Here is a 13,755-nt window from a genome sequence, read left to right as displayed (position 1 = left end):
TATGTTTTTGCCAGTAATAAACAAACATTGGGTTAGACTGAGCTGCCGTGATTCGGTTGAGAGCAGTTTCGCAGGAAAACCATGCAACAAAAAAAAAAAAAACCTCCATCTGTTAAAACGTGATCCCGAGGAGCTGCCGCTGAAACTGTAAACACCTACACACACGCGAGAAGAAAAAAAAATCAAACCTCCAGCAGGAGAACAAAGGCAAACGTTTCCAAGGGCCCCTATGCACCTCCTCTCGCTCTGGCGCCCCAGAAAATGAAAAAAAGCTTCTCTTGCTAAATATACAGCCTTGACGTGGGAACGCGTGGGCAGGTGAAAGCTAAAGCTAGCACTTTGAAAAAAAGTGAAAGAAGAAGAAAAAGAAAAGCTACACAATCTTTCTAAAGATCCCTTCTTCTGCCTTTTTCACAATTCTTACATGCATTCAACTTGTTAGTTTAATTTGTGCTCTTTGGAAAAGTTGGTGTCTCCGGATACCATTTGAACTCTTAAAGTGTTCTGGCCTGCTACTGTACTTTTATGTATGAAGCACCGTAAGAGCGACTATGAGTGAGTAGTCTCCTGACAGAGACCGCTAAGTATGCGTTATGATTCTCGAGAAAATCCTGTGTTTTGTTTCCTATTAGATTATCTGCAAGCTGTACACACACACACACACACACACACACACACACATACACATACACACATACACACGCAATAACTTCAAAAAACACTAAAGGCTAAAAACAATCTTATTTACACTGCAAATTTTATTTTAATCATGCTTGATCTGTTTAGGGACACTGCATATATGAAAAGCAAACACTTGGCTTTGCCCATGTGCCTCAAATTCTGGGGCCACCACTGAAGGATTCCATTAGTATGGTCAAATATTTACAATCCAAAGGGTCAAACACATGATTTGTTTCATCATGGTGTGATAGCTTTGAAGAATGACACGTCTTTGGTGTTTACAGTAGTTTTGTATTGCCAGTGATAAGACTTACAGAATGTTGATTATGTTTGGTGGTTCTGATTGTACAAAATTATTTATGTAATAATATTGAAATAAATAATATGTACATAATCTGTGTTATCACGTCTCTATTTTGATTGGCTGGTTGAAATAGAATTAATGCCATGGTTCTTTGAATATCTATTCCTATATGCCTGCAAAGGCCTAGTTACTTACAACAGGTTTCAATATCATCATCTGTTTGATGTTTGTAATTGTACATGTGCCCATATCCACAGATACACAGACAAACAGTCACACACACACACACACACACACACACACACACACACACACACACACACACAAACACACACACACACACACACATACACACACACATACATCATCTAACAAACATTGTTACCTGCCATCTAGCAAGAATAAAGATATGATGAATTCAGCCTTTACTCCCATTTGCAATTCAATAGTCGTAGACCACATAAGTCAGACAACCTTTCCTCAATTTTCCATCTCACGTTTTCCCTCTGACAAATGCAAAGAACACAAATCTATCTGTAAAAACACTTGTAAAACACTGTATTTATTCCAAACATGGCGTCTAATTCTTATTCACGACGCCTCTGAAGCCTCAGTGTGCTACAGCACTGGGCGACACAAGCCTTTGTTGTTTTCCCTGATGTAAGATTATCTAGCTCTTGTCACACCAAAACACAGGATATCTTAGGTGTTATGTAGATGGCGTTAATAGAAACTTATATGAGCTCACACTCCCCACAGGTTTTCTCGGGCACTTTTATTTGAAGGGGGGAGTGAGTGATGCACTCGCGACTCATCAAAGGCCTTCTGTCCCTCTGTATCGACCACGCTTCCATAAAGCTCCGGAGGTTGCTATCAGAGAGGGATTTGTTTTACAAGAGCTGCTTTACCAGCATGCTTTTATACATTAAAAAGAGAGAGAGAGAAAGAGAGAGAGAGAGAGAGAGAGAGAGAGAGAGGGATGTTATTTGGCCACCAAACACTGTCTGCTTCCAATGGAACAGTAATGCCGCAGTTAAGCAGCCCAGAGAATTCAAAGCAGGTACAATCCGTTTTCCCCTGCGGGTCTCTCGTGTTCTCATGTCATCTGCCCTGCCAGTGAACACTACAGCCTAGTGCAGAGTCCTAAAAAAAAAACTAAAAAAGAAGAGTACACTTGAAGTGCAAACGCCATGCCAGTGCGATTCGCAAACAAGCCATTTGTTTTAATTCCAGGCCACACTGACGTTTCATTAAGTAGATTTTTCTTCTTTTTTTTAATTATTTTCATCCCCAGCAACCAGCGATGTACAGATTGCAAGCTTAGTTACATAGCATGCAACCAGCTGGCCTTATCCTCCTGATTGGCTTTCTTTCTTTTTTCCTTCATCTTTTTTCCTCCCTCTCTCTCTCTCTCTCTCTCTCTCTCTCTCTCTCTCTCTCTCACACACACATACACGCACACTCTGTTGCCTTTCTAGTATGAAGTCTTGGACGAAGCACAGACCCACACATACTCCCTGCCCAGTGCTCTGATGAGATTGTGGCGAAGCACGGTGAGCCTCAGTCGAACGGGCAGTCCCTCCGAGCGAGCATAGATGTTAAATTAGGCACTATTAGGGGCTCTTTCTAGAGGCCGACCTGAAACGAACCTGCCGACGAACCCAAAGACCCTAAGGGGCCATTAGGGGAGATTCTATTTTTTTCCCCTTCTTTTTTTTCATTTAAAACCAGTGCCCCCCATAATAAATCCATCATGTATCTGATGCCAGACAGTGTCCTAGCATAGAGCAAGTGCTTCTGGACATGTCAGATGAAGTGAGGGGGACCTTTACTGCTCCGGCTGACGGATTCTCATTTGTTCTGGTGTGAAGTTAGGAGAAGGCTGTCAGTGGCGGTGACATGGCGGGGGCAGGGAGAGATGGCAGGCAGGCTCACTGCCACAGACACCATACTACACCACACCACACCACCGTGCTTGTTAGCCAGTTGTGTGTGTATATGTGTATGTATGTGTGTGTGTGTGTGTGTGTACGTGTGTGTGTATATATGTGTGTGTATGTGTGTATGTGTGTATATGTGTGGAATGTGTGTGTATGTGTGTGTGTGTACGTGTGTGTGTATATATGTGTGTATATGTGTGTGTATGTGTGTGTTCATGTATGCACTGGGTGTTTTGATCTATTACATACATGCCTCCCGCCCTCTTTGATGTGCAGTCTTATGCACTGATAGATGCCCCAGCCAAAGCTAAAGGAAGGACAGTCATGGCAGTGATGTGGCTCTCTCTTTCCCCCCCCCCACCCCCGCAGTGGCCTTATCCTCACTGCTCTGTGCCACACACACTTTTTCCCACCCATTAATATTTCCAGGCCTTGGCAGTAAGTATAACAGCCCATCCCCAGGTCAGACATGGCTGCCGAGAACTCTGTGTGTGTGTGTGCACGCCTGCCTGTGTGTGTATGCATAAATAATAATAATATATTTAATTTATATAGCGCATGTGCATGTGCATGTGCATGTGTGTGTATATGCATGTGTGTTTTTGCATTTGTGTGTGTGTGTGCAGACTGTAGTAAGCCTCGGAGAGCGTGTCTCTGTTATCTGTTGCTGCATAAGGGGAGCTCCGGCAGCCCTGGGTAGCTTGGCTGAGACAAGCCCTGCCCAGCGCTCGGCAGTTCCACCCCCCCACCACCGCCTGCCTCGCTTCCTGACTGCCTGCTGGAATATGACACAAATCAATATGATCATAAATAACAAATAGGTGGAAAAACAGCCCAAATAAGGTCTGGTAAATAAATGTGTTGTTGTCTCGTCCTCCACCTCTCTGCCTCCCCGCGTCCTAATGGCCGAGTGCCCGTCGTTTGCTAATGTTGCCATGGTGACTGGTCAGCGAGCCCATTAGTGGCAAAGTCTGATGACGAGCGACGACTCTATTCCACCGCACTCCCGGGCTTGCATGCGCACACACACACACATACACATACACAAACACACACACACACACACACACACACAAATATACACAGGGGCACAGCAGGGAGCACACAGACAGCCAAAGAGCAGTGAATTTTACCCACCCACCCTGGCTTTTCATCGACTATACGTTCACAGACACTGTACCACCAATATATATATATATATATTATATACACACTGTATATTCCAGCAAAGGTTTGTTTCCAGGACTTACTGCTCATGGGGATTTTATGACCCCCTTTGCTGCTATGTATTAATATATTGACAATCCACAGCAGACAACAGACTACTATTATATGAAAAACATGGATCACCGCGGCATCTTTGTGTACCTGGAGGCATCAAAGCCACATGATTACTTCTTTTTTTTTTCTGGAAGAATGCTGCAATATTCCGAGCCCTGCCCGAAGTGCTCCATATACTGCCATGCTGACAACTTAATGATTATCCCTGGGAGGGCTTTGGCGTTCATCATGGTGATTCATAATGGATTGGCTCCCGTGATCTCCTCCGCACAATGTATGGCCAACCCACCCCGGTCAGGAGCGGTGACACTTCACGGGAGCTCTGCACTGCAGACCCCACATTCGCATGTTGTTGTTGTTAGTATTGTCGTCATTTCATTTTGTGTGTCGGCTATGTTATTCTTTTTTTCTGAAACAGAGGCTCCTTGCAGGCTGTTAATGAGAGGAGAACACACGCCGTGCCACGCAGCCATGTGGTTTTCAGAGATGCAGATCGGGCTTCACCCTGCCGAGTGGTGCGACGCTAAATTGCTTCCCCGACACACTGGAGGCAACTCCGCCCCAGCTGTGAGGGCAGCATGAGGACACACTGTAGGAGGGCCTCAACACACACGCACACACACACACACACACACACACACACACACTGAACGACATCACAGCCCAATGACATTAACATTCCAGCAAGCAGGTCTCTCACACTGCCTCTCTAACCATTCAAATGTTTTTTTGTTTTGTTTTTTATCTAAAAGTGAGTTTCTACTTCTTATTATTTTGCAATGAATTAATATTTCATTCCAGTCGGGCGAGCAGCAGTTCAGAGACTAAAAGAGTAGTGAATGGGAACAATGCACTCTTCTCTCTCCATAAACATCACACATTTTTCTCTCTCATTTTTAATGCCCCACAGAGGTATGCAGTGAGTGGACAGTTGCTCACCTAATGAAATTCAGTACACAGTAGACCTTCAGGAAGATTCACATTAGGTGATAAAAAAAAGATTTGCTTTTAAGAACATTAAATATGTTTTCATCTAATCTCTAGTCATGTGTTATTTTTGATAACTTCACTTGGTACTTTGAGAGGACATTTTGATTCTTTTTATGTAAAACTACAAAATGTTACATATCTTACATAACATCAGTGCTATGAGTCAATTCTAATGTTAGTTTCTCCACTTCAGCACTGAAGAAGTGTAGCATTATAAGTCCTGTAGCACCATCAGCTAATGGCAATAATCAAGCTTAAACACAAGCTTTTATTTTTCATAATCTTTAAACTGGAATTATACTCTAGTGCATTACCCAGTCTGGCCTAGAAAAATTAAGTTAATGGTTATGTCCCAGACATCACTCACCAAAAAAGGTCACCGCTCTCCGCCGCTGGTCGGCGTGTAACAAGTGCCGGAGGACAGGCCTTGACTGGGGGCGGGGGGATTGGCAATGCAAATACTTGTTACTTCCACATGAGGAAGCTGAACAAACACACACACACACACACATACACACACACACACACACACACACACACACACACACACACACACACACACACACACACACACACACACACACACACACACACACACACACACACACACACACCTACATACATTCATACAGCACTCCCCTGAATCATATTCTGGGTCATTGCTTCCCCAGCTCTACTGACATGCGGTGTGCCTGAGCCACTGGGGGTGGGGTGAGGGGCTACAAGGTGGGGGTCGGTGGTTGGAGTTGGGCTTGTTGCTTGAGGGAATGGCCACAAGCGGTCCCCTGTCAGACCCTCTCGTCAATCAAACCTTTACTCCCTGTCCCGCTGCGAATACTTCGTCGTGGCGAATCAGTCCCAATTTCTGCTGACAAATGTTCTGTTGTGCCCCCAGCTTCTGTGCCCTGTGCCCTGCGCCCGATCTGCCTTCCAAATGAGGTGGATGCCCAGGCAACAGCAGCACGGGCGCAGGCACAGGCCGAGTAGGGAGTGGGCTCTCCTGCCCAGGGGGATGGCTGTTTTAACATGGACCACTGTTCCTACACCCTGCTGAAAGTATGGCTTCAAGCTGTCTACATGACCCTGTGTCCTCTCTCTCTCTCTCTCTTTCTTTCTTTCTTTCACTCTCTCTATCTCTTTCTTTCTCTCCCTCTCTCTCCACCTTTCTAGCTCTATCTGTGTCTCTCATTTGAACTCATTCTATCTTTCTTTCTCTGCATTCCAGTTTACAGTTAAATTTAAAGCAACTTAAAGCAACTAAAAGCAACTATTGGTGTGACTGTTCAAAATAATGGTGACTGTTCAAAATATTGGAATGCCCATAAAAACATCATAACAAGAAATAGACATAATAAATAGCAGTAGGAGAAAAAGCAAAATGCATACACAGACACACACACACACACACACACACACACACACACACACACACACACACACACACACACACACACACGCACACATGCACCAAGGCACAAATCAGACAGTAGAAGAATTACATGAACAGAACGTTAATGAAATGCTAGTGTCCGTGACTCACTGTCTCTTGGGCTAAGACAGACTGCAGCGGATTGGGCAGCCTGAGGCTTACTGTGTCCCTCTCCGAACAGAACAACAACAGTCAGCTAGTCCACATCACTCACTACATGGACACGTGGGACACGTGGATAAAGGAAGATTTTTTAAAATCTTTGTCATTCTTTGTAAAAATGTTACAATGTAGGAAAAACTACATGTCATTCCTGAGTGCACTGGTTGTGTGACAACCACAGATGAAATGCCCTTTAGTGACAGAATTTTATATTTGGTCAGAATCTGTTTCTCTTTTTGAAGTTGTGTTGCTGACAGTGAAGAAACTCTCTGCCAATTCATTATTGTCTTTTCACAGACTGATTCTTATTTTAGGCTGTCATTTGTTTGGGCAATGTTCAAATTACATCTTAATTATTTGATTAATAATATAATACTTTTTTATTTAAATGACAATAGTGGCATACTGCCGTTGGCTTTTTCTTGGTAATATTACTTCAAACAAGAATCACCAGTTTCTAACCTTGTTCAAATTAGATATTTTCTACTTTTCTAAAAGCAATCCAAATGACAAAAGTAGCTGTTGAATTCATTTTGAATTATGCTACCCTTGCATTTTTAAATAGTTTTATTAAAATATTTCAGATGCTTAGGGGGCAAAGAGAGACATTATATGTCCGTCATCAGTAAATGAGACTACGTGCCTTCTATGCCATGCTTCCGGAATCTTCCAGACTTTGTGTCTGGGTGCTTTCAAAAGTAGTTTTTTAATATTTTATTTGGGTGACCGATGTCCCTTTTCTACTCCTTTTTTCTCTTTTTTTTTGGAAAGGGGCCTTGTCTGTGCAGGGGCCATTATTTGTCTTGCTGAAGGGTTTCTCACCTCTGTGGTGAGCGCGTTCCTGGCACACACCTGGACGCACGGCCGTGGTCAGGGACCAGGTAAGATGGATTGGCACTGCCGCTAAGTGGGCCTTCCAGTGGCCCTCATTTCCTCTCGCCCTGCAGACACGCTCATGTCTGGCCCAGACCAGCCCGGCGCGCCAGGGAGGGATGGTACCCACCGGCTGCTGCAACCGGAGAGCAACCAAGCCAAGGCCAGGTTCTGATTGGGCCGAGAGGAGAGGGATGGTAGACACACCCGTGCCACACACACAATACACACACACACACACACACACACACACACACACACACAGCACACACACACACACACACACACACACACACACACACACACACACACACAGCACACACACACACACACACACACACACACACACAAATAAAACACACACACACAACATACAAACACAAACACACACACACCCCGTCTGCGAGCGCCCGTCTCCCAGCTAACCCAGATCACAGTCACATGACTCTATTCCACAGACACACGGCCCGTCTCCAGCCATAGCCAGAAATAGGCTAAAGTCACTAAAAATAACAAACATTCATAATTCAGTTTTTTCCCTTTCTCCAACCTGTGCTGTGTGTGTGTGTGTGTGTGTGTGTGTGTGTGTGTGTGTGTGTGTGTGTGTGTGTGTGTGTGTAAAAAATAAATAATAAAAACAGCACACATCCACCCGGTTGTAGCCTAATGGCCAAGATTGGTGGATTATTTAATTTCGCTGCCATTTTTCACCACAAGCTGCTCGGGCCCTGCCATGAAAAGACGCCAACCCATTTTTCCCGCCGACTGGACCTTTACAGCGTCGGGGCCGTGTATTCAGGCTTCGTCTGACTGCTCCACAATGCCTGTCAGACGCTCAATGGCCGACCCCATGCATGTTCCCCTATCAGCACAGTAGCTGTCCGTGAGCAGACCTCTGGCCACTGCATCTCATGCCACTAAGCAGCAGAAGCAGCAGTGGCCCCCAAACACAGCCTTGTCGTCTCAGCTTTGCACTCAAGAGCCCTCCCTTGTCGGCCCCAAGATTAGAAATCGGCCCAGACGAGTATTATTTAGCGTTCAGTGCTGTGTTATTATTATTATTTTGCCTATTTTTTTTTTCACTTTCTTTTTTTTACAAAAAAAGGGCAGCTCTCTGCTAAATACCTTAAAAAGCAAAGCCCTGGGGAGGCTGAAGGCTGGCTAAATATGTGGCTAATCCAGCAGAAGAGGAAGTGAAAACAGAAAGAGAGAGGAAAGAAAGAGAGGGATAAAAACGGAAGGAAGGAACGAGGCAAACAACCGCCGAGCTAGCGCTTAGCCGTATGTATTTTTATTTATTTTATTCTTTTTTTTCTCCTTTTTTGGTCTATTTTCGGTGGCGGCTCCAGGGGTAAGAGGGGATTGAAGTCCCAGAGGAGCACTCTAGTGCAGAAGCTCTTTACTGTGGACATTACACCCCTCTGCCATTACTGCCTCTCTGTAAGTCCATCCTAACCTCCACCCAGCTTGACCCCTCCACATCCACCACTGCCCCCCTACCACTCTCTCTGTATGCCTCCACACCACAGGCCCCGCACTGATACCCCCCCCCCCACCACCACCACCACCACCACTACTACTATAATAAGCCTCCATTACAGTAAAACTTCACAGGAGAGTTAGAGCAACCTCGTATACACTCCGTCTCTAACCTCCGCTTTGATTATCTCAAAGTAGCCGAGGGTTTCTATTAATCACCAAAAGCTGTCTGAGAGCAATGACACCACCGCGGCAGCTCGGGCCGCACAAATATAAACCCATTAGGGCCACAGCGATCCCACAGACCCACTTGACTGTCATCCCGATGAATCAAGACGGCTTAGAAAAGGACCCCGCACTCCGCACAGAGCCATCAACTTTCGCCAAGCACCCCTCGGAAGATCATTGGCTCCGAGTCCGACAGATCATATATACTCCCAAGATTAACTAAAAGCCTTTTAAGCGCACCTTGGGCCCTCCCTTAAAACATTACCCATCTATTCTCCTTATACCCAGCCAATCATTTCCCACGCATATTTGATGGCTGTTCAGGGCTAAAGCAGAAATAGTGAGCAAATGGGACACGCTTTATGAGCATTTCCCCAGGTGAGGTGCTTTGGTTTGTGCATCAGAAGTTTTGCGAGAGATTGTTACCCCCATGTTTTTTGGCTTTTCCCACCAACACAAAGAAACTTGTGGACAAGTCCACTTATTATTCTGTCCACTTATCATTCAAATGGAAACACTACTCCTGTCTCTTACTCCCCCATCTCATTGCCTCCCCTCCAAGTTTAAGACCCCCTTTCCACAGCCCTTGCTTCAGCTTCTACCCAGGGGCCAAATTCTAACAAGAACCCTCCTCCACAGCACACGCGCACACACACACACACTCACACACCACCACCCACAAACCCACCCCGCGGGTGGCGATTGCGGCCCCCTCTCCTCTCCTCTCCTCTCCTCTCCTCTCCTCCCCGCTCACAAACACAGCCTTGAATTATTCAGTCTTTGCGGCAGGCTGGCCGGTTGATGAGCAGGTGGATTTGAAATTCCAGGCGTCTGAAGCCCTGCGGACGCTGCCGCCAATGCCACCGCCGCCACCGCTGCTGCTGCTCTGGGCAGAGAGGACCACCGACGCCCCTCTCCCTCTCTCTCTCTCTCTCTCTCTCTCTCTCTCTCTCTCTCTCTCTCTCTTTCTCCACCCTCTGCCTCACACAAGGTTGGCCTGGGCACAGCACACAATTGGTCCACACACTGCTGTCATCATGTCTATGCGTGTGAATATGTGTGCGTATGTGTGTATGTCTCTATGCGTGCATCTGTCTGTCGATGTATGTGTGTGCTGTGTGTCTGTTTTTATGTGTTTGTGTTTCTGTGTGTCTGTATCTGTCTATTTCTACCTGTGTGTGTGTGTGTGTGTGTGTGTGTGTGTGTGTGTGTGTGTGTGTGTGTGTGTGTGTGTGTGTGTAGAGGTACATATGCATGAATCTGTACAGACCAACAGAAAAGTCTGAATGTATTTATAAATGAGCAATGGGTACAGCAGAGGAAGGATGCCTCTAATCACATGTAAATTTGAATGTGTGAGCCTGTCATCATAACAGTATAGGCATGAAATGAATGTGTGTCTTTGTATGTGCCTGCATCTATGCGTGGGTGTGTGGGTGTGCTTATGTAGAAACGAGAGAGAGAGAGAGAGAGAGAGAGAGAAAGAGCAAGAAAAACACGAGAACTGACATGCTTAAAGCATATATATCCTAAGCATATACCGTCAGCTTGCCCCCATCCTCTGGGCCTAATATGCCTATTATTACCATAAGCCAAAACATCAGCCACGGCCATTCCCCTTCCATTGCACTGTTTTATCCCTCCCTCTCTAGCCTACCTCAAGGTCCAACGGCTCAAAAATCCCACAAGGACGTGCCTGCTGTGTTTGTAAATGCAGAGCATCAACACAATCGCCGCATTATAGTTGCATGTTAAAAGGGAGCTGAGGACACTGCTATTTTCTTTTTTTCTCTGCAGCTTAGTGATGAAGAATTTATTTTTATTTATTTTCTTTTTTGGGGGTGGGTAGGATTTGTCATGAGCCTATGCTCTGCTGGATAAATCTGCTGTACTAAAGCGCCAAGTGAGGTGAACTATGATGTGCGGCCACCGCGGCGGCCTTAATCTACATGGTTAAATGCGGTAAAAACTATCAGGTTGGTTCAATTATTACGCCAGCTAAAGGCGGCAGAAGAAAGTAAGCACACACACACACACACACACACACACACACACACACACACACACACACACACACACACACGCACAAACACACACATGCACACTTAAATTTTCATTTGAATTGGTACTGTACTTCATTTGAATGCTCTGCGCATAACCGTCTGTGTGTGTAAAATTACATCCTGGTTATTTTTTTCCTTATCTTATCTGACCAAACAGAAAGCACTGCACTTCAGCGCCTGTCAGCACCTCTCATATCCAATGATCCACTCCTCCCCTCTTTTTTCACTGAGGTGCTCAGTGTGTCCTGTTTGTGCAAACATACACACAGAGAAGTCTGCTGCTCTACAAGCACACAGGAACCTGTGAACCCACGGTGCAACATCTCTCAGAGGACAAACGTGTGACATTGTGACTATCTGCAAAATGTTTTTTTGGTAGTTTGTTTGTTTATTTGTGTGCCTGCGTTTGAAAAAGAAGGAAAAGCTCAGCAGTACGTTGCGTTCAGGTGTCACATTCACTCTATGCATCCTCAAGTCAATAACGAAGGGGATGTCTAGGTGCGCCTTAGATGTCACATTGCATCAGAATCCTTCCCCCCTAAAAAAATGAATTGGCATTCAAGGAGTTAATGACGAAGTGTAGCCGTTAATAACTCATAAGTCGTCTCCTGGGGAATACTAGTTTACATTAATTACACCATCGCCCCTGGCAAAGTGCACATCAAGCAGTATTTTGCAAACAAACTACTGGCATATCTACTTACCGTCAGCACACAGTGGGGAGAGGAGGGGTGCCAACGCAGAGATTTAAGGGTTGCAAGCTGACAGCAGCCCTCTGAAATACTTTTTTCCACAAGACCAACCTTAAAAGAGCCGCTTGCGAACTCCGATATAACTCATAACTTCTCTAACTCTACTTCTCTCTACATCTCTCTCTCTCTCTCTCTCTTGCTTGCTCTCCATCTATTTCTGACTTGTACCCCCCCCCCACCAACAAAAACGACACTGTCGGCCTTTGCATCATTGATGATACAGGCTCTGTGCTTGGCTAGAGCTGGATTCGGGTATCACTATCCCTGTGTTTGCTTTTTGCGCGACACACACTGAAGTGTGCGCTGTGCCCCGATTCACCCGTGTATTTGTCTCTTTCCGCAGGGAGAGCCTCCCATGGACAAGTGTGTGTGTGGGGGGGTCTAGGTAGGGGAGATGAAATGTAGTTCCTCCCACAGCAGAGTCTGACACATGTCAATGGCTTGCTGTTGCGTTTCAGTGAAACGCCGGAAGGTTCTGTCCCAAGACCGAACCTCCGGCAGGCTCAGCGTGAGTCACTACAGAATGCAGGCAAGAGGGAGCAGAATGACAAATGTTTTATTCCACGATGCACCATCGCCATTTTTTTCATCACACAGGTGACTAATTTGTGTATGTGTATGTATACGTGTATGTGTATGTGTATGTGTACGTGTACTGTATGTGCGTGTGTGTTAGTGAGTTTGCATGTGGAGTGTGTGTCTTTCTGTGTGTCTTTTTGAAATTTACCAGGGTGCATACATCTATGCATTGCATATATATATATATATATATATATATATATATATATAGGGGATGTAAGTTCAATCTCTCATTTCCTCCTGCCACAGAGTCTTTAATCTTTTACATCCCTTTTTGTATCTTAAATCTTTAAAGAGCCAGATGCTTTGGGAACTTCTCCCTTTACAAAAAAATAAATAAATGGCGAGCCACTAGCGCATGTCCCAGCCCCCATTTCGCCCACACCTCTCCTCTCTGCATTCATCTGCATATTCCGTTTAATCCCAGGGGGTGGGTCAGTGCTAACGGATACCCTGCAAGGTTGGCAAGTGGGCACAATTAGTCACTCCACCACAAGCAAACGGCACTGGCAGCGTCAAATTGCATGAACCCCCCCACATGCACAGCTATAGCCTCCCCTTCAACACATCCCTTGGCATTCTCTCAAAGAACAACTTTTTTATTATTCAAATGCTCTTTAAGAAAGAAAGGCCTCAAGCTTCAAGCCTGGCAAATTTGAAGGATAAAAGAAAATCGACTTTTTTATTCTTTTTTTGTTAAATGAACCCACCAGAAACATTCAAACTTAGCAGTGGTGTATTTGCATCTTTAATGTGTAACATGTGCCTTATGGCTTGGGTTGGCTCTCCTCTTGTCAGGTTCACACAGAGATCCCTGCTTCAGCCCAACACCCCTGACGCTACCTTGCCAATGGGGTCTTTGATCTAGCCGAGCCGTCCAGCTTTGCTGTCCCTACTGCTTGTTATCTTTAGCGCTGAAGAGAAGAAAGAAAGGAGCAAGCCCCAACAAGACAGAAACACACAGAAAGCTCCTTTGTGTGCGACACAGTCTGAT

At 45.3% G+C, this 13,755-nt stretch overlaps 1 protein-coding gene across 9 annotated transcripts in view; it reads right to left on the bottom strand.

Moving 5' to 3' along the window:
• The window catches only part of celf5a (cugbp, Elav-like family member 5a), a 168,730-nt gene that overhangs the window by 141,089 nt on the left and 13,886 nt on the right, over positions 1–13,755 (bottom strand). The gene's annotated exons all lie outside the window — the stretch shown is intronic.

Source organism: Alosa alosa, chromosome 9 (genome assembly GCF_017589495.1).
Source record: "Alosa alosa isolate M-15738 ecotype Scorff River chromosome 9, AALO_Geno_1.1, whole genome shotgun sequence".
Classification (NCBI taxonomy): Eukaryota; Metazoa; Chordata; class Actinopteri; order Clupeiformes; family Clupeidae; genus Alosa; species Alosa alosa.
The sequence above is the reverse complement of the archived record's forward strand: the minus strand, read 5'-3'. Positions and strand labels throughout refer to the sequence as shown.